This window comes from Ursus americanus, chromosome 8, assembly GCF_024610735.1.
Source record: "Ursus americanus isolate L20-20 chromosome 8, mUrsAme1.1.p, whole genome shotgun sequence".
Taxonomy (NCBI): domain Eukaryota; kingdom Metazoa; phylum Chordata; class Mammalia; order Carnivora; family Ursidae; genus Ursus; species Ursus americanus.
Window position 1 is genome coordinate 29,797,584 of NC_142134.1, and position 20,284 is coordinate 29,817,867.

Consider the following 20,284-nt stretch of genomic DNA (forward strand, 5'->3'; position numbering starts at 1 on the left):
AGGAGTCTAACTTGATTATATTTCAGATTTGTAGGTACATGCTTGTGAATTATGAACAGAAAGTATAATTTCCAGGGGGAACCTGGGTGGCTCAGTCCATTAAGCTTCCGATTCTTGGTTTTGGTTCAGGTCATGAAATAGAGCCCTGCGTTGTGCTCCACGCTCAATGTGGAGTCGGCTTTGGGTTCTCTCTCTCCCTGTCCCTCTACTCCTCCTGCTCATGCTCTCTCTCTCAAATAAATAATCTTTAAAAATAAATAAAGTATAATTTCCAGGAGTAGCTTGTTCAAGAATAGAGATATTAATAAAAATAAGGTAATATATACTTCCTCTTTTCACAAAAGGACCCATGAGTTTCAGAGTAATTGAGAGGTCAGACACAACTAAGGTTGGGCTGCAAACTGTGCCTGTGATTCCATGGCGTGTGGCCTGTAGAGCACAATTCAGTGGGAGGCACATTCTCTCAAACACAACCCATCCTGGTTTGGCTATAATGAACACTCACCTTCTCTAAGAAGCACTTCTTTTGTCCTCTAACCTGAAATAGTTTCTTTTTCTACTGAACCTCTCTTGTATTGATTTGTGTCCTTCGTTCTTTGTAAATTTCAGACCACTACTTTCATGACCCCTGTATCTGTTTCTTCTTTTTGGGCCTGTAATCAGAGTTTGGCACTAATCTGGTTTCTGTACTATAACCTCCCAGAAACAAACTCCATTTTAATAAAAATCTTGTAGTTCTAATAACCTGATTTAAGATTGGTGTCTTTCGATAACTTCTGGCTTTCTCCCCCTGACATCCAGCCGAGACCATGCTGCTGTGGTCATGGGACTTCCTGTGAATGTCCCAGTCAAGGGCAGTAGTACCCCAGCCCAGTCTGATTTAATTCTCCCTCAGAATTCTGTTGATTGTCTTTTTTTATACTTTGTTACATTAAGAGTTTATCTCCTTCACAAGATTTTTATGCTTTCTGATAGCAGTGGTATTTTATGGCTCCAAAAAGTTTGCTGTCTTGTCTTCCTTTCTTCTCCTCCTCGTTTCTCCTTGACTTCTTCCATTTATTTTCTCTTTTCTTCTTTTGTCTCCTACTCCATTTATTTCCCTTTCCTTCCACATGTTCTGGTTTACAAAGTTCACAATGATCTGACCCTTGCTTTGTTCTCTCACTTCACGGCTTCTCACTTCTGTCCTTGTTCACCAAGCTCCAGCCAGGCTAGTTTTCTTTCTGACTTTTGAACATGTTAACTTTATTCCTGCCTTGAGGCTTTTGCACTTGTTATCTATGTCTGGAATGCTCTCTTTGATCACTGAGGAGCCAAAACCTTCTTGTCATTCAGGTTAGGAGTCACTCCACAGAAGGATGTTTCCAGACGACCCGGTCTAGAGCAGTCACCTTGATCATATCATCCTACTTAAATTCTCTGCAAAGCCTGTGTCTACTTTGTTTACTATATTTGTTTACTTATTTGGTTGTTTATTCTTTTTAGTAGTATTCATAATTGTTTTTATTTTTTACCTTCCATTACTAGGATATAATTGCATTAGAACAGAATTTTTTTTTTTTTTTTTTTTTTTTACTTTTTTATCTCAGTGCCTAGAACAGTGCCTGGCCCATAATAAGTACTCAAGCATATGTTGAACAATTGCATAGCAATTCCTGTGACTTGGGAATTCCGAAGATATACTTTTACAGAGTGACATTAAATGCTGCTTATAGCACTGACAGATATTGAAAGTCATTGAAGTGTTTCATGATGAGACATTATATTGTTTAATAAATTACTCTTCTTTCTAGAAACTCATTCTGTTGTATAGGCATACTATATAATACAACAAAATTACTATATAATACAACAAAATTACTAATGCAATGTCTTTCATATTCCAAGCAAAACTGATACCTCTGGCTTGATTTAAATACTTTTCTATAATAGAATCTGTTACCGCATTTCTGGTGAGCTTAGATGAAAAGTTTGGTGGGAAGGAGTGGTCATTTGTAATTATGTGTTTCTCTGTTTGTAATGTCTTAATCCATACCCTAGCAATTTTAGAAATGTCTGCTTTTTTTTTTTTTTCTTTTCCCCGCTTGCTATTTGAACACTAAAGGGAGAACTGATATTTATTGCTTGGAAAATAAGGCTCAGTGTCAAGTCTGACTGTAGAGTTAAGGAAAGAAATGGTAGAAGGATCAAAAGTAGGAAAGCAATCAGTATAAAGTTTATGAAGAATAATGCCATAAATGGGAACTGTATGCTGGAGGTCGCTCCACATAAGAAACTCATATTATGAAGACATGTAGATAAAAGTGCCTTGAAATACTAGTCTGTCATCCTGCTCCACCTTGGGAATAATTCGCTCTGAATTACTGGTGTTGGTCAGTTGGTCACCCATATTCGCCTTACTCTGTCCTTTGGAATTATTGATGAAAAAAAAATCTTCTTTAGTTTCTAACTCTTCTTTTTCAGAATTCTGTATTGGTCTCTGTCATGGATGCTCTAATGCTCTTACCCAAGCCCCACTCAGGAGTGAAGGACTTACTGGCTTAGCTGCTGGAACTGCTAACAGCCTCTTCAGCATTTGCCTCACCTGCCTCCCTCAAAGGGCTTCTCCCTTCCCAGGACAACATACACCATCTAACTAATTCATTAAAGGCCAGGCCACTGGCCACCCCAGCTCCACAATTCCCCATGGGATTGACTAAAAGCTTTGTTGACCTCATAGCAGCTGACTTCTTCCTTTACCTGATCCTGCTTCCTTCCCCTCAACTCGAATATTAATTCCAAGGCCTTAATACATTTCCTGCCTGTTAATCCCCACTTCAGTCTGTTTCCTAAGGATCTCAGCCTGAGACAATCCCCAAGTTTTTCATCATGGAAATACTACTTTATGAGTGACATGTTATAAAGATTTGATCATAGTTCATCAAGTGTTAATAATTTCTCATCACGTTAGCCAGTTCTGAATCACTGTAGAGGTTGGATTACTTCTGAGAAATAGCCTCTAATGTGCTATTCTCATTTATATGTGTTGAATTGTGAATGTTATTATTTCTGTGCCTTAGGCCATGGTCTAATATACAGAACTAAACTTTTCATTAAACTTATTACTGTCGTGTATTGTAGTAATTAGATGTATATTGAATAAAAACCAATATTATTGGATATAATGGGCATAAAATGGTTAAACAAAAACTCTAAGGTCCTACATATAGAGTCTGTGATGGGAAATTATTGCTGGTTATTCTTTTTTATAACGGCTTATAGAAATTGCCCCCTCCTCCACCTCATTGCAAAGCATTACTGACCAAGCTTCAGAGAGAGAGAGAGAGACAGAAACAGAGATCTCACTAGGGCAAGAAGCACCTGGCAGTTTTGCAGTGCATACACCAGAAGTTTAGCACTGCATACATTTGTGGAATATAAAGTCAGGACTAAGATAAATCAGAGCTGTGGAAATTTAATTTCCAAAAACTCTTTTTTTTTTTTTTTTTTTTTAAGTAGGCTCCATGCCCAGCATAGAGCCCAATGCGGTCTTGACCTATGACCCTGAGGTCAAAACTGAGCTGAAATCAAGAGTCGGATGCTTAACAGACTGAGCCACACAGGTGCCCCAATGATTTCCAAAAACTCTTACAGAACTTTGCAGTTTATTGCATTTATTTGTTATCAATTTTCAATTCCTCTCCATCTCAGCGAACCTCAGATAAGGCTCAAGATTAAGAACATGGACTCTGGAGCCATTTTTCCTGGCTCTAATTCTAACTGCCAGCTGCAAGCACTTGAACTGTGGGTAAATTTTAAACCTCTCTGAAGCTGAGTTTACCTTTCTGTTAAATGGGGTAATCTCATTGGGTTATTAAGATAATTAATGCTTTGTTCTTATAAAAACCTGATGTTAGTTACATTAGGCGTTAGACGGTAGGTACCTTGAGTGTCCCCAGGGCCTGGAACAAGACTGACACAGAATATTTATTTGTTAAATGTATGAAAGAATGAGACATAATACAGAAATGCTTTTCCTTAACAAAGGCAAGCATGGGAAGTTGAATGGCACTTGGTATAGAAGAACGAAAGCAGAAAGCAAAGAGCCAGTGTGAAAGGTAAGTCCCTGAACCAAAACTAAGATGTACATTATCAATCAGTCTGTTAATTAAAAATATTCTTGAAAAAATTTCCAAAATACTATTTTCAACGTTTTATTAAGGAGAAGTCACTTGGTTCTACCAACTCCTGTTTCCCTTGAATTCTGTCCTTTTAGTCAGTGATGGGCCAGTAAACTGGATCTCTGACAATGAACAAACAAACAAACAAAAAACCTCTTTTTTGTTGTATCTCCTAATTTCCAAAAGAGCCCATTTCAAATCACCAGTTGTTTAGCAATTAACTTTTAAAATCCCTAATATTAAAGATTGAATCTCAAGATGCAATAATAGTGAACTCCAGCAAAGTAATACTTCACATAATGGATAGTGCTTGAATCACCCAAATAATATAGTTTTATTGCCCTGGTCGGAAGTATTTTACATGGTGTATCTCATGCAATTGTCAGTTTGTGCTGAGGATGTAGGTATTTAGAGGTATGTGAAACTAACATTTATTTAGTGCCTTATATCAGGTTCTCAGCTATGTTTTCTGAATACATTTTTTCAATTGATCCCCATAAAAATCTGCAAAGTATTTTCATTATCATTTTACTTGTAAGGAAATAGACTCAGCGAAGTTAAGTAATTTGCCCGAGGTGGTTTAGTTGTTTAGTGCTAAAACTGATTTGAACCCAGGTCTTTTCCCAAAGGAAATATTTCAACACCATTATCTAAGTGTTTGTATGGAACAAAGATACTAGATAATTTTTTCCCATGTACTTTTGAGTTACATGAAACATCCTAGATTCTTTGCTTAAAATTTCTTTCTCATTATTTGTTGAAGATTCCCCACATGTCTTGAATTATATAAACCCTGACATATTTTCTATTATAGTCAATATCTCCCAATTTCTGAATTTTCAGAGGCTTGTCTTAGATCATTTGGGAGTTTTCTGAGACAGACATTTTACTTCTGTTTTTTCAATAGTCTTACGAAACTCATACTGATATGAGGAAATATGTCCAGGAATTGTTCCAAAATCTACAGTTTAAGTGCCCTCCACTGAAATTATCAACCATGAAGGTCGCCTGAGAACAGTGCTTATTGTTCTGGTCACATTTCAATGAAGGAAGTTTAATTTTCTCTATTCCTTTTCCAAGAAAGTTTTCCATCTGCAAAAACAATCACTTAAAACAGCAGAAGCCAAGAGCTAATAAATCCGTGCCACAGACAACTTTCCTCATTGGGACTGCTTCCAGAAGTTTAGAAACTCTGTGGAAATACCAATATTGTGTCTCCATAAAAGATCTGCTTAATTGGATATATTATATTCAGCAGTCAGAGACATTTATAAATTACCAGTCAATTTCTGTTTTTGGCAAATAAGAATTGCATGTGATTTCTGATAAGTGGTGATATTACTTACAAAGAGTTCTACTTTCTTTCTGAAATTAAATTCATGACTACATTGGATGCCTCATCCAATTGCTAAATGTATGTGCTGTTACCTTCCATAGCTTCTTGCTTTTGCCTTCTCTGTTTTTCCGTGTACAGGTGTGTATAGCAAACATGCATTTACTTGCACACTTCTATAAAGCATCACTTTCAGTAACTATTTCTGAATGATGAAATAATTAGAACAAAAATATTGCTTATTAACATGTAGATTATGCCAAGTATTATCCCAAGTACTTTATATAAATCAGCTCAATTGTATTAATCCTTTCACAACCTTGAGCTTTAGATATTGATATTCTCATTTTATAGGTGAATAGTATAGGAATCACCGAGATTAAGAAATTTTCTGAAGGGTATGTGATTAATGAGTTCCAGGGGGCAGGATCTGAACTGAAGTCTGTACAAGTCCAAAATCATCTCCTTAACAACCATTCACTGAAACACATTATTCATTAAAGACCTAGTCCATAAACTTTAATGTTTGCATTTTCATATATGTGCACATTTAGAAAGATCACTTCGTTTCTTTTTTTTTTTTTTAGATTTATTTATTTATTTGAGAGAGATAGAGTGAGAGTGAGCAGGCAGGGGGAGGGACAGAGGGAGAGAGAGAGAGAGAGAGAGAATCCTCCCTGCTGAGTGCGGAGCCTGACACGGGGCTCAATCCCATGATCCATGAGATCACGACCTGAGTGGAAATCAAGAGGCAGTTGCCTAACCGACTGAGCTACCAGGTGCCCCTTAAAAAAAAAAATCACTTAGTTAATTGAATGTGTTTTGGCATGGGTCTGATGGGTATGAACCTACATTTCTACAAATGTGTTTGTCTTCTTTTCTGTCCTGTTACAACGTCCATACATGAGAATTTAAGACATTTATTATTTTTTGTGTTTTTTTGCTATTTTGATAATTTATTATTTTGTGATATTAAGATAATAATACTTATTATTAAAATGTTCCTTTCTGCTATGACACCTACTTTACATTATTGTGGAAATTATAATTTTCTTATGCTGTCATTTCCCAGGCAAAGATGAAAAAAATAGTGTCTTGGAGAAAAATTAATTAAAAATGCTACAAAATAAGTTCTAGCCCTGCATATATGAATGAATGAAAAGAGTATTATTGAGAAAGATTCATGAAATTAATCTCTATCAAGGAGACTAAAATAGTCCATGAATAAACATTGTGTAATGATTTGCTGAATGTCTGAGAGTGGGTTATCTGTCTGAGCCTGGACTTTGAATAAGTGTTAGGTTGGGTTGAAATGACTCTTGAAAAACAACGTCAATGAAACCATTTGTGGGAAATCATTTTGAGGCAGCATGGCCTGTTTGGTTGCAAGTACAGCAGAACTACTTGGGCACTCTTTCTTTAATAATTACTCATCCTGATTTCTCTGGAAGGTAAAATTTACTGAGCAGTCATGTTAATTATGTGCCCCAGTGAAGTATGTTCATTGGGTTTTCTTCTTGCTGAAATGAGCAGTTTGCTTTTGTTAGGGCTTTCACACAAATTCTAAGTCCAGAAAAATCACTGAAAGCTGGAATAAACAAGTAAAATCTCTTTCCAAGAAGACTTCTTGAAGACACTTTTAATATTTCCCCATAAAAATATGTCTGTAAAGGACTATAAGAATCAGTTTATGTTGGATGGTAGAATGAAGTTCCTGGCTGTATGCTTCACAGGGACTTCGGAGAACTGACTTAGATTTAGAGATTAGATGAGCCTTCAGATAAAAATTCTTTTGGCACAGGTGGATATAGTCAGAGTCCAGAAAGGAATACTTGTGAAGACCTGGCTTAGGGCCAATTATGTGCACTTAGGAGAATGTTTTTTTAAAATCTTTGGCAGTTCTACTGTGATATTAGGAAAATTCTTAGTAGGAGAAGTTCTTAGAAAACAAATGCCTTGCTTTTTTTTCCCCTTTAAATGTCAAAAGTACCAAAGAATTCAAGGACATGTTCTACCCAGTGATATGTGCCAGTCGGAGTAGGTGAGATGGTCATAAGATTTCTGGATGTGTGACCACCATGTAGCACCAGGCCCAACATGGCCCTAAAATTGGCAAGAAAACAACAGCTGTTTGTCAAGTACGATTTCATCAAAATTTATGAGTCCCAAACTATTACAGGTTTATAACTTGTCAATGCTCTTTGGATAAGAGCATTGTAAAAAGATCCTTCGTTAAACATAGGGTAGGATAATTTATTAGAATAGACACATGAGTATGATAAATTTATTTACTACATTTATTGCATAAATGGCATTGTTGATAGCATGGCTTCATCATCAAAAAGTCTTGAATTTGAATCCCATTTCATGCATTTACCAGCCATGTAAGTTTGGACAAGTTAACTAACTTCTCTGACCCTGTTCTCCTCTCTGTAAATTGGGGCAAACTAAATGCTTATCTCCAGGGTATCTGTGGGAAGTAAATGCTGCTAAATGTGTAAATGCATTGCTCACCATAGTAATAATTCTCAATAAACCAATTTAGGGGAAACTTGACATATTTCATTTTCTAGGAAGAAGTCTCTAAGAGGTAAAGATAGTTTGAAAATAGCCTCCAAGTCTGATTCACATATATGTGACTCTCTAATTTAAAATGACCAGGTTGCATTTAAAAGAATAAAAGAGAAAGTTACTTTGAAAAAATGTTAGCTTTATCAATGAAGAATAAAAAGCTACTGCCCATATCACTGTCCCCTGCTTTCCTACACTTCTCAAACTTTTCCTGATTTATTGTTGATAGTTTAATATTCTCTTTGCTAAATCTTGGTATCCACTATTAAAATGCAGATGACTTATTCCTTCGACCAAACATTATTGAGTATTAGCAATGATCTAGAACACTTACAGTCTAATAGATGAGAATTACATATAAACAATAAATTTATAATTTAATAAACAATTACATATAAACAAATAAAATAAACAATTACATATAAACAAATGGGTGAGATACTATTTGATCTGAATAGAATAGAGGTACGTCTATGGTATGTGTATATTAGGGATGAAGTGGACTGTTTATAGGGCAGAGAAACCCTGAGCTGGGCCATGAAGAAAGAGTAGGAATTCACCGGGCAGACATAGGTGGAATGAAAAATTCAAGCGAAGTATATATTATGTGCAAAAACCTGGGGTATGACATAGCTTGATACTTAGGGGGGCATAACTCTTCAAGATAATTGGAATATAGATTCCTACGGGAAATTGTTAGGATGAGGTTTGGAAGATAGTTAGAGGCTACATCATAGAGGGTGTTCTAAGACAAATAAATGTGCTTAGAGTTTATCGTGTTGGCAGTTGGCATCCATCAAGCAAGGGATACTGTGTTAGTCTTTAGTCATGTCTACCAAATACTTTCATTCCTCCTCCTTGTCACATGTCAAGTTCTACTGTCTGGCCCTTGAAATTTAGTGACTTGCTTTGGCCTGTTAAATGAGGAGGACTTAGTATGTGTCACTTCTGGCTGGAAGCTTTCAGGTAATTCACCACTCTGTCTTTCTACTGTGGCCACTGGCAATGTTCCAAATGCTAGCTTTTCTATCAACATGAATTTCTTCAGTCTGCATCCCCCAGTGAGAACAACATGGAGCAAGACTTTTAATTGACCCCCAGTAAATATGTAGTTTAAGGGAGGAATAAATCTGCTGAGATTTGGGGGTTGTTACCACAGCATAAATTAGCTTGTACTTATTATTCCACTGCAACATTAATACCTTGCCATAACCCTTTCTTATACTTCATCTGAATGAATTTTTCCCATAAACCTACTAATGCTTTTTCCTACGATTTTTTTTTTTTTATCCATTTGTTTTTCTAGTAGGGTCAGTGAACTACATTGGCATCAGACCATTCTAGATCTGTAATATATTACCTGCATGACTTCAGGTGAGCTCCCCAACCTTTCCAGGCCCTATTTTTCTGCTCTGTAATATAAGACTAATAATATCTGCTTGTGGGTCTATTGTATTGGAAGAGGTCATCAAGAGGACATGACTGCTGACTGATCTGAGAGCTGGACCAGGGCAATTGTAGGCTTTTCACCTCCTCCCTGTCCTTGGAAGGTACATTCTGTCTACCACTCCCATAGCTGGAGCCATTTTCAAGGATGCCACCTTAAGAGAGCAATATGTTGTTGAGACCATCTGGATGATTTATATGACTGAACCCAGCTAAGTTTATGTAAACTTTTAATACTCTGGTATTCTGGGGCAGAGATTTACTCATCTTGTGGCTGCCCAAGGCAAGCCTCATCTGTGAATTCCCTTGCTTCGTATAACTGCTACCTGCTCGTCTGGAGTGGTCTACCTCTTTCTTCTGTGTGTCTTCCCTTGCCATCCATGTACAAGGTCCAGCTTTAGATTTTATTCAGGAAATTCCTGAGGTTTAGAACCAACATACTGTGGGAATTAAAACGTGTTCTAGGAAGTACACCTTATCATTGTTTTACATATAATGGGTAATCATTAAATGGAAGCTGTAATCATTATTATTAATATTGCTAATATTCCCACTTCATTCATCTCAACCTCTCAACTCTTGATACTCAATTTCTTTAAAAAGTAATCAATTCAGTGACCAATCATGGCCCCCCTTTGAACTTCAAGCCCTGTAACTGTTCCTGACGTCGCCATAATTTTTGAGTGTCACTGATCTAAAGATACTTTTGATGCTATCAGTTCTGTATGATTTATAATTACAACTTAATTAATTACCAGGTATGTAAGCATTCCCATTCATGAATATATATATATATATATATATATATATATGGTCAATAATTTTACTTTAGGGTGCATAATCCATGGTATCCATGAACTATTCATTGAGCCAGTCAGTGTTACAAATTGTATGACTCTATTTGTGTATAGATGGAGTAGATAGTAGAATATATATCATTAGATTGCGTTGGTAAGAATAAGCTACAGGTAGCCCGCCAAGAGGTCCCTAAGTGAAATGATGCTCCAAGCACTGTGTGTGTGTGTGAGTGTGTGCGTGCGTGCATGTGTGTGTGTGTATGACAGACAGATTGAGGGGTGAGGGAGAGAATATATGGTTGATGATGTAATTTTGTTGCAGGATTAAGATTTTTTTTCCTGTCTGTTTTTGGACAGTCATATCATTAACATAGAATTATTAAAATGTAAAGAAAATTACTGAATGAAATGTGAACTCAGACTTGAACACATGAGTCTTACTAGTTCCTGGTGACTTTGATTGTCTTTGGGTGGTTTACCTAAATGATTCTGTGGCTAAAGAAACTAAAATTTTATCTTACGAGCCAGTTACGATTGTATATAGCTACTTAGAATCTTCTACTGAGATTTTAAGGCTAAATCAACTAGTAATGACTGCAACCGGCACAGGATGGGCCCCATGACACGATAAAATTATCTGTCACTCATGAAGCCAGGTAGGCATTTCCAACTGCGGGCAGAATGTGTTGGGCGGTACCACGCGGAGGCGCTCTCCTCATCAAGGTACACATATATTTAGTGGGTTTTTTTTTTTCTTCAGTGTCATTCTTTTTTTCCTAACAGAAAATATAAACTGTAATTCATCATTGGATACATTTTACATTTTCCTCCATGCTATGTAAAATAAATTCCAAATAAATGTAGATAGCTCAAGCTTAATTTTAGCCAACTGAATATGTTGAAGACTATGAAAGGGTACAAATGCTAAGTCTGAGGGACCAATTATACTGAATAGATTTGTGGTTATGGTACTCATTTCTAATCATAAATGTGGATGCATATATGGCATTTTTCTGGAAGTAAAGTATGGAGGTGTAAAATTCCAAAAAATTCAGACTGCTGTCAGAAAAGCTCTGTATCCATTCAAAGCTAGTATTGATGGCTAGGTGCCATTTGTTTGGCTTTTAATATTTAATAAATAATGCCAATACATAAAACCATTTGAAAAATAATGTAAGATAGTGGTATCCATTGCAGTGAAAATCAGAATCTAGACATGATTTTCTTTTTTTAATGTGACAGGCTTTTAGAATGTTAAATACTAGAAGGAATTCATTGCCAGCTCAGAAGCTTACAAAATGATTCCTTAATCCCTGTGACAACATAAGAAGGTATATCCAGCTTCCGTAGCAAGCCCACTAAGGAGAGCATAGACTAAGGTCATTTATGGCAACAAAGGACAGAGTCACTGAAAGCATATACCAGGGATTAAAGTTTAGTACGAAGAAAATAAATGTGACCACAGATTCAATAAAGACATTCACAAACAAGAACAGAGACACGTTGTTTGCCAACTACAGAAAAGCCAAAAGAAACAAAGACATGAGGAAAAGTCAAGAGATCTAAACTCACCCCAGATAAACCCAGTGGCTAATTCGAAGTGTCTCGTGGACAATGCTGTTATTTGATTCACTAAATCTTCAAAGGACAGACCAGAGGCTGGTCACCTGTGTACATACCCAAAGGCATGGTTAGACAGTATATTTGCCAGTTGTCTTTGTGGCTTGGCAATTTCAAGGGCCAGATTTTTTTTTCCATCCATTTCATTCATCTGCTTATCACTTGTTCGCTGATGCCAGAGTTTTCCCTAAAATAGTGTGATTTTGTTTTTATTGAAATTTTTAAACTCTGTTCAAAAGTAGTCTTTTGCGTTAAGAGTTTTAAGCTCGGCTTAATGGGAGCCTTTTCATTTACCTAAATGAATAAGTGCTAAGAACTTAGACTCTCGGAAGGTTGGAGATGGAAGTGCAGGCGGCCCCCCGAAAGAAGTGGTTGGAAAATGTCACTCATGTCGTTAAGGTATCTTGAGAGACCAAGTTTAGATAGGAATAGAATAGGAAGACAGTGAGCATATTATTGGGGCAGAGAGGAACAGGTTTATAAGCCTGGGAGGCACTAAAGACTTTTGGCCATTTTATAATTATTCCTGGAGATAGTATCTTTGAAAATTGTCCTTTGTGTATTGTCATTTTCTTGACCCTTCAGATTGCTGAGGTTAAAGAACAGCTCTCCTGAGATGAGCAAAATTTCATTCTAGATTAGGCAAATAAATGTCCCGTATTTATAGTATTGTTAGATTTGTAATATTTGAGCCATTTGGAGGATTAATAGGAAATTCCAGGGAGACAATTGAGATAATTAAAAGTCTAGGAAATTGATTTCTGCATGTAGGGTAAAGGATTGAGTTTTTTTGGTCCATGTAAGCTAGGACTAGCAGGTACCATAGTATTTGAAATCATATTGCATGAAATTAATAAAGTGGTGTCTTGTACCCCTTCCTCATATTACCCTCCTTCCTCGGCTCAAGTTATGAAAGCTGCTTTTAAGATTTTTCTGGAGTCACCCTTGGGGTGCTTTGTTTTCTTTCTTCAGGAGAAATTTGTGATAGAAATAGAATATACAGTGAGTCTGCAGGGATTGAAATTAGACAATACAAAGAAGTATTTTTCATATTTTTTAATGTGAAAATTCCTTTGTACCTATGAATCTTTAATAACACCACTGGAGAGGGATGAAGGGTGTTTGCAGATATCACACTTGAATCCTTTCTTCATGAGCATCGTCCTCCTTTTCCGTTACATTTGTCAGAGTGAATGAACTCCTTTCTGTAATTTTTTGTTGGTTTTAGCCACAGTTCTAACCTAGTAATCAGTTTCCCCATGTGCTTTGCTATCAGGCATTACTCATTTACTTGCAGGAACAGTTTCACGTAATTTTACTGCAAATTTGCCCCCCCCCCAGCTTTTTTGAGGTAAGATTGACAAATAAAAATTATGTATATTTAAGATATACAATGTGATGATTTGATACACAATTAGAAAATGATTATCGCAGTCAAGGTAATTAATATAACATCACCTCACATTTTGTGTGTGTGTGTGTGTGTGTGTGGTGTGGTGAGAAAACTTGAGATCTCCTCTCCTAGCAAATTTCCAGTATACAATGCATTACTACATCTCCAGAATTTATTCATCTTATAACTGAAAGCTGGCACCCTTTGATCAACATCTCCCCATTTTCCCCATCCCCAGCCACTGGTTACCACCATTCTACTCTCTGTTAATACGAGTTTGACTTTGTAAGAGTCCACATAGAGAGATCATGAAATATTTGCCTTTCTGTGCCTGGTTTATTTCATGTGATGTAATGTCCTCGGTTCATCCATGGTGTCACAAATGGCAGGATTTCCTCCTTTTTAAAGGTTAAATGGACAATGGTAATGTAAAGAGATAATCACTAATTATCAGGGAGATACAAACCAAAAGTATAATGAGCTATCACCTCACACCTGTTAGAATGGCTATTAGATGACAAGTGTTGGCTTGCATGTGGAGAAACGAAACCCTTGTGCATGGTTGGTGGGAATGTAAACTGGTATAGCTATATGGAAAACACTGAAAGTTCCTCAAAAAATTGAAAGTAGAACTGCCATATGATCCAGAAATTTCACTTCTGGGTATATATCCAAAGGAAACAAAATTAGTATCTCAAAGAGATATCTGTACTACTGTCTTTATGGAAGCATTATACACAGTTGTCAAGATATGGAAATGGATAATTTTACTGCGATTTAAAAATTGACTGGAGGGGCCCCTGGGTGGCTCAGTCGTACGTGTCTGCCTTCGGCCCAGAGCGTGATCCCATGGAGCCCTGCATCCAGGCTCCCTGCTCCGCTGGGAGCCTGCTTCTTCCTCTCCCACTCCCCCTGCCTGTGTTCCCTCTCTCGCTAACTGTGTCCCTCTCTGTCAAATAAATAAATATTTAAAAAAAATAAGAATAAAAATTGACTGGAGGGGTGCCTGGGTGGCTCAGTTGGTTAAACATCTGCCTTCAGCTCAGGTCATGATCTCAGGGTTCTAGGATCAAGTCCTGCATTGGGCTCCCTGCTCAGCGAGGAGCCTGCTTCTTCCTCTGCCACTCGCCTGCCTTGCTTTTGCACTCTCTATGTCATAAACAAATAAAATCTTAAAAAAAATAAAAAATAAGAATTGACTGGAGTCATTTTCATGAGAAACTATGATCTTTCAGATCTTAATTATTTTCATTGTGGTGAAGAGGTTATTTTCACTTTCCTTGGTCCTTTGTTGGAGAAAGTTGAGGTACAATCAACCATAACTGTACAAAAAAGGGCAAAATTCTTGAAGTAAATAGAGTCAGTTGTGTGTGCGTGTGTGATTTTGTAGGCAGTTCTGCCTTACGTGGATCCAGAGACTAAGACAATAGTACCACATTAACTTTTGTCTGCTCTGTTTAAGGAATTAAGAGATTAATTCAGGTAGAGGAGCTGTAAACAGAAGCTAGTTTTTCTTTCTTCTTCCCTAAGGATATTATCCAATTTCAGATAAACAACTAATACATTTTTAGTACCACATATTGCATGGGACATACTAAAAAATGCATTGTTTATTTGAAATTCAAATTTAACTGGGTATCTTGTTTTTCATGTATTTATTTTTGCTAAATCTGGCAACCTTACACATAAGGAAACATCTAGAGGAGGTGAGGATGCAAACCATGTAGAAAATGAGCCTTCCAGGCAAACAGAACAAACAGTAGGTTCGAAAGCCATGAATTCAGAGTATGTCCGTGGTGTTCAAAGAATGGCAAGGAGGCCAGTATGACTGAATAGAGGAAGCCAAGGGAAGATACAGTCAGAGGGCTAAGGGGAACCAGCATTTGAAGGGACTTTGGCTTTTATTTGGATATGGGAATCTCTTAGAAGGCTTTGAGCAGAGTGACAGGATAAGGCTAGGATTCTGGAAAGATCACTTTTGCAACTATGTTAAGAATAGGTTCTAAAGAAAAGGATGAGGAAGCAGTCCAGTTCTGGGGCTACTGTGAAACTTAGGTGAGAAATGATAGTGGTTGTAACTAGTGTTCTTGCAATGTAGATTATGACAAGTGACTGGATCTGGATATTGTGAAAATAGTGCATTTTATTTTCTTTTATTTTTTTAAGATTTTATTTATTTGTCAGAGAGACAAATAGTGAGCACAAGCAGGGTGAGTGGAGGCAGGGGGAGAAGCAGGATCACCACTGAGCAAGGAGCCCAATGTGGGACTCAATCCCAGGACCCTGGGATCATGACCTGAGCTGAAGGCAGATGCTTAACCAACTGAGCCACCCAGACGTCCTGAAGATAGTGCTATTGTGATTTACTAATGATCTCATATGTGGCATGTGACAAAGAGGAGTAAAGGATGACTAGGATAAATAGTGTTCTTACTGAGGTACAGAAGGTAATGGGTAGAACAGCTTTGTGTGTCTTTGTGAGACTTGAGGGAAACAGTTCAGATTTTATTCTAAAGATAAAGTTTCTTTGTAATAATACATTGAGCTTTAAAATTATAAGTTGTGTACTTTTTTGTATGGATGTGACACTCCAATGAAATATTTAAAAATAAACAGAACAGCAATAAGAAAAAACTCAAAAGGTTAAAATATGTAAGTCCTGCAGATAAGATCTGAGACTTCATTAAATATTGCACAATTAAGTATGAATGCTTATAAATCAGCAACAAAATTGAATGCAAATTCAGAAAAAATTACATGGCAGTGTGTTAAAATAGCCACTGACTTTATGTCTCTAGTTAAATTAATAATAATTGGGATGTGGGAAGAATAGATAAGACTTGGTGACTGGTGGAATGAAGGAGGAAGGGAATGTGAAGTCAAACTTCTGCCTTACCTTGAGCCACCTCAAAGATGGCCCTGCCCTTCCCTGAGATGGAAAATGTAGGTTGGGCATAGGGGAATGGAGAGAGAGTCACCACTGATAGCTTCCTCTCCACCTGGTACTTCCTGCACTCCTTCAGGAGGATGATTAAGGAAACAAAAGAACAAAACTAAATAAAACAATTTATACAGTCTGTTTATGAAGCACATTTATTGTCCAGAAAGTTTATTTTGATCACATATTTTCAATTCTAACAATTATCTTTACAGTTATAGATTTTTTCCTTAAAAGAGAACAGAAGAAAACCCACGTATACAGTCATTACTTTTGCAATTAAGCTGACTGAAAAAGAGAAAAGAGACACATTTTAACATATAATCAGAAATAAATTTTTAAAGAGAAGAAATATTTTATATAGATTTTATGTTTTCATCTCTGAAAAAAGAATATTAAGTTCATATTATACAATATATAAAACCTCATAATAGTAAAATTAGAGTTTCTCTGGCTTTATCATTTCAACATTTTTTTTTTTTTTAGATTTTATTTATTTATTTGACAGAGAGAGAGACAGCCAGCACGAGAGGGAACACAAGCAGGGGGAGTGGGAGAGGAAGAAGCAGGCTCCCAGCAAAGGAGCCTGACGTGGGGCTCGATCCCAGGACTCCGGGATCATGCCCTGAGCCGAAGGCAGATGCTTAACGACTGAGCCACCCAGGCGCCCCCAACATTTTCTTTTTTCTTGCAAGTTAATGTTCCTTACATAAACTCTTGAGAGTCAATAACCTTTTAAAATAACGTAATTATAATGTGCGTAGGCATTAGAAAAGATTCAGGGATTTTCTTTGTATTTTAGTGATTTATATCTATAAATGCAGCATGTGTGGTTTCTGATTACCTGAACCACACCATTAACTGGTATTGTCATTGGAAACTTATACTTGGTGAACTTCCTCCACTTTATATTGAGATTCTTTTCTAAGAAGCTTTAAGAAAGACTATTATAAATGAATAATACTCATATTCAATTTCCTAGACTAAGTGTAGATTTTGTCTTGAAATGTTTAATATTTTTTTTCTTTTTTAGTATTGTAAGAATAATCAAAAGAAGAAAGAATATAGCAACTGTTATGAGTTAATGAATTTCAGGTTCTTAAATCACTGGAGCAATGTATATAGTTAGAACTCTCATCACTGCTTTAATTCTGTGTTTCAAGTATACATTGTTACTGATTCCTACTCACAGAAATTTTTGATTTGCCAAGAAAGTCAAATAAACCTTTGCTGTTTTCCCACAATAAGTAATTATAAGGAAATTTGAACTGATTGTGGAGGGATGAAGGAACAAGACATAGAATCACAGTGGCCACATTGCCTCTGTCCTTGTTAATCACCTTGTGGCACAAGTGTGGTCTCTGGACCAGCAGCATCAGCATCACCTGGGATCCTGTTAAAAATGTAGAAACTCATGTTCCACTGCATACCTACTGAATAAGAACCTACAATCTAACAGGATCCCTAGGTGATTTCTATACCAACTAGAGAAGCACTGGAGAGGGGGAGACAGAAGGAGGGAAGAGAAAGAAAGGGAAGAGAAGAAGGGTAGGGTGAGGGGAGGAAGGGAAGGAAAGAAAGCTGAGTGGATGGGTTTGGGATGGGGATTGGGGAGGGATTTGGGGAGAGGAGAAGGGAAGAGGGATGGGTTGTAGATGTTTTAGGCCTGTGTTGTTTTTGTATATATTTTAAAACTGAGACGGGCCAGTATGAGGGGCAGGTATTGGGTTTTTATAATGTATGTAATCTCAATATGGCTACTCTTCTTTTTAGTTGATAACTAATCTTTTAAAATATGATATTAAAGGGCTCCTGAGTGGCTCAGTTGTTTCAGCATCTGACTCTTGCTTTCAGCTCAGGTCATGATCTCAGGGACCTGAGGTTGAGCCCCAAATGGGGCTCCATGGTCAGTAGGGAGTCAGCTTGAAGAGTCTCTCTCCCTTTCCCTCTACCCCCGCCTCTTGCTTCTGCTCTCACATGCTGTCTCTCTCTTTCTCTCTCAAATAAATACATCTTTTAAAAAACAAAATGTTCTATTAATAATTTACTTGGATTAATTTAAAGAATAACTTTAGTTTCCAAATGTAGATTTGTTCTTTCCAGATGTAATGAATTAAAAATTCTTTAGGTATTCATGAAGTGACCCCATAATTACTTCCATAGGCTACTTCCTCCATATCCCATTCTCTTCCTTTATTTTAGTAAGAAGGACTCATTATGACGGACCCTGTGGTCTTTTCTGAATGTGAGGCTTCCTCTTTAAACTTTGCTTTTTAATCCCATTATCACGTATGATTTATGGCAATGCCATGGTATTATCTTTTATAGATACTTTCTAAACTTCTATATCCAAAAGAAGAGTTTTTATAATGAGAAAAATGTGGTTGATTTATAGTACTGAGTAAAGGAGTTTCAACTAGTCAACTCTTCCATAACATTTTTTTGAGTTCTGTGATATCTTCATATTTCATATCAAGGATAAATATAGCTTGCTAGCAGATTTATCTTCTTAAAATAGAGATACCCTCATAACATTTCACTTTGTGAAAGTCCTTAATAACTTCGTTTTCCCTCCAGGAAACATTTCGAGGTATGTTGTGGTCATCCTGGCACCCTCTACTCTGGCTCTGTTCAGACTCAGACCCCATCTATCTCTGTGCTGTTGTCAACCACCCACACACTGCTGAACCACAGCCCTACACAGATAGCTGTGTGCCTGAGTCAACGCAAGTCACTCAGGAAGTGAATCATTGAGAGAATGAGTAGGAAGCTATCAGGCATACAAGATGAGGAAGTGCTCCCTAGGCAAGTAGGCATGAACAAAGGCCAAGAACAAGAGAGAAAAGTGCACTAAGTTTCTGTGGAGTGTTTATTGTCCCACACCTGATTGTGAGGTCCTCAAGGCCAGAACCATGTCTCGTTCATCTTTCTAGTCTAGTCACCCCCTTTTCAGAAACAAGTCAAACAAAATGGGTTAAGTGATACATTTTGAGGGAAAGAATGAAAAGCTCCAACTTCAAAGTTGCTTATCATGCTTTGGAAATGTAGATAAGTGAGCAATGTTTGCTTGAGACCCAAGAGTTCTGAGTTTCCTCTTTGTAAACCTGTTAGAAAATAGCAGGGATATAAGGTTGGGTTAAGAATTTTTCAGGAAAATTCAGACTTTTCTTTAGTGTTGCAGACCCTAATAGTGTTTATTCTAATCATAATTTGCTAGTTCACTGCAGGCCCGTTTTGCTTTTATGTTGGGGAACTGGCATTTTATTATTTGCAATATCTAGATATTTGATCAAGTACTTTTAAGTCTTTGTCTTTAAAATTTCATCAACTGTGCTTAAATTTTTTTTCAACAATGTGTTTATATTGATGCAAATCCAGTTTTTAAATTCATTACCTAGCATGGTAAATAATTTTAATTTATTATGGGGTTCCCATTTTAGAATATTTATTTTATTTATAATAGTAAACAGGGATTTGGGTATAAGGTAATGATGTTGCTTATGTTTCCTTCAGTTTCTCAAGAGGCAAAACATTGTTTATATAAATGAATGTACTGGTAAATGTTTAAGCTATCAATGAAATGAGACACTGTAGACGACTTTCGCAGAGTCTTGAGAAAAAGATAAAAAGCAATGATAGTTCTAAGTATTTTCACCAAATGCAGCCACAGAAAGAAAATTAGCATTTTAGAATTATTTTCTTAGATCATTAAAGTTAATATAATTGCACTGGAGAATTTGGATTATTTTTAGTTATAGAATTATATTTTGAAAAGCCAGAGGCTGAAAAAGTAAAATATGTATCAGTGTCTTAAAAGTGCATGTTATGGTTCATTCTGCCTCTGTTTAACCATGAGAGACTGTGGACTCTGGGAAACAAACTGAGGGCTTCAGAGGGGAGGGGGGTGGGGGATTGGGATAGGCCTGTGATGGGTATTAAGGAGGGCACATATTGCATGGTGCACTGGGTGTTATACACAAGTAATGAATCATGGAACACGACATCAAAAACTGGGGATGTACTGTA

The 20,284-nt window shown here is 36.8% G+C and overlaps 1 long non-coding RNA gene across 2 annotated transcripts in view; it reads left to right on the forward strand.

The window, feature by feature from the left end:
- LOC148109549 (uncharacterized) overlaps nt 1-4,583 on the forward strand; it is a 141,038-nt gene extending 136,455 nt beyond the window's left edge. For both annotated transcript variants that reach the window (XR_015725453.1, XR_015725454.1), the window contains one exon: nt 4,027-4,583. This is a non-coding gene — a long non-coding RNA (uncharacterized LOC148109549). The remainder of the gene's footprint in view (nt 1-4,026) is intronic.
- The last annotated feature ends 15,701 nt before the right edge of the window (nt 4,584-20,284 follow it).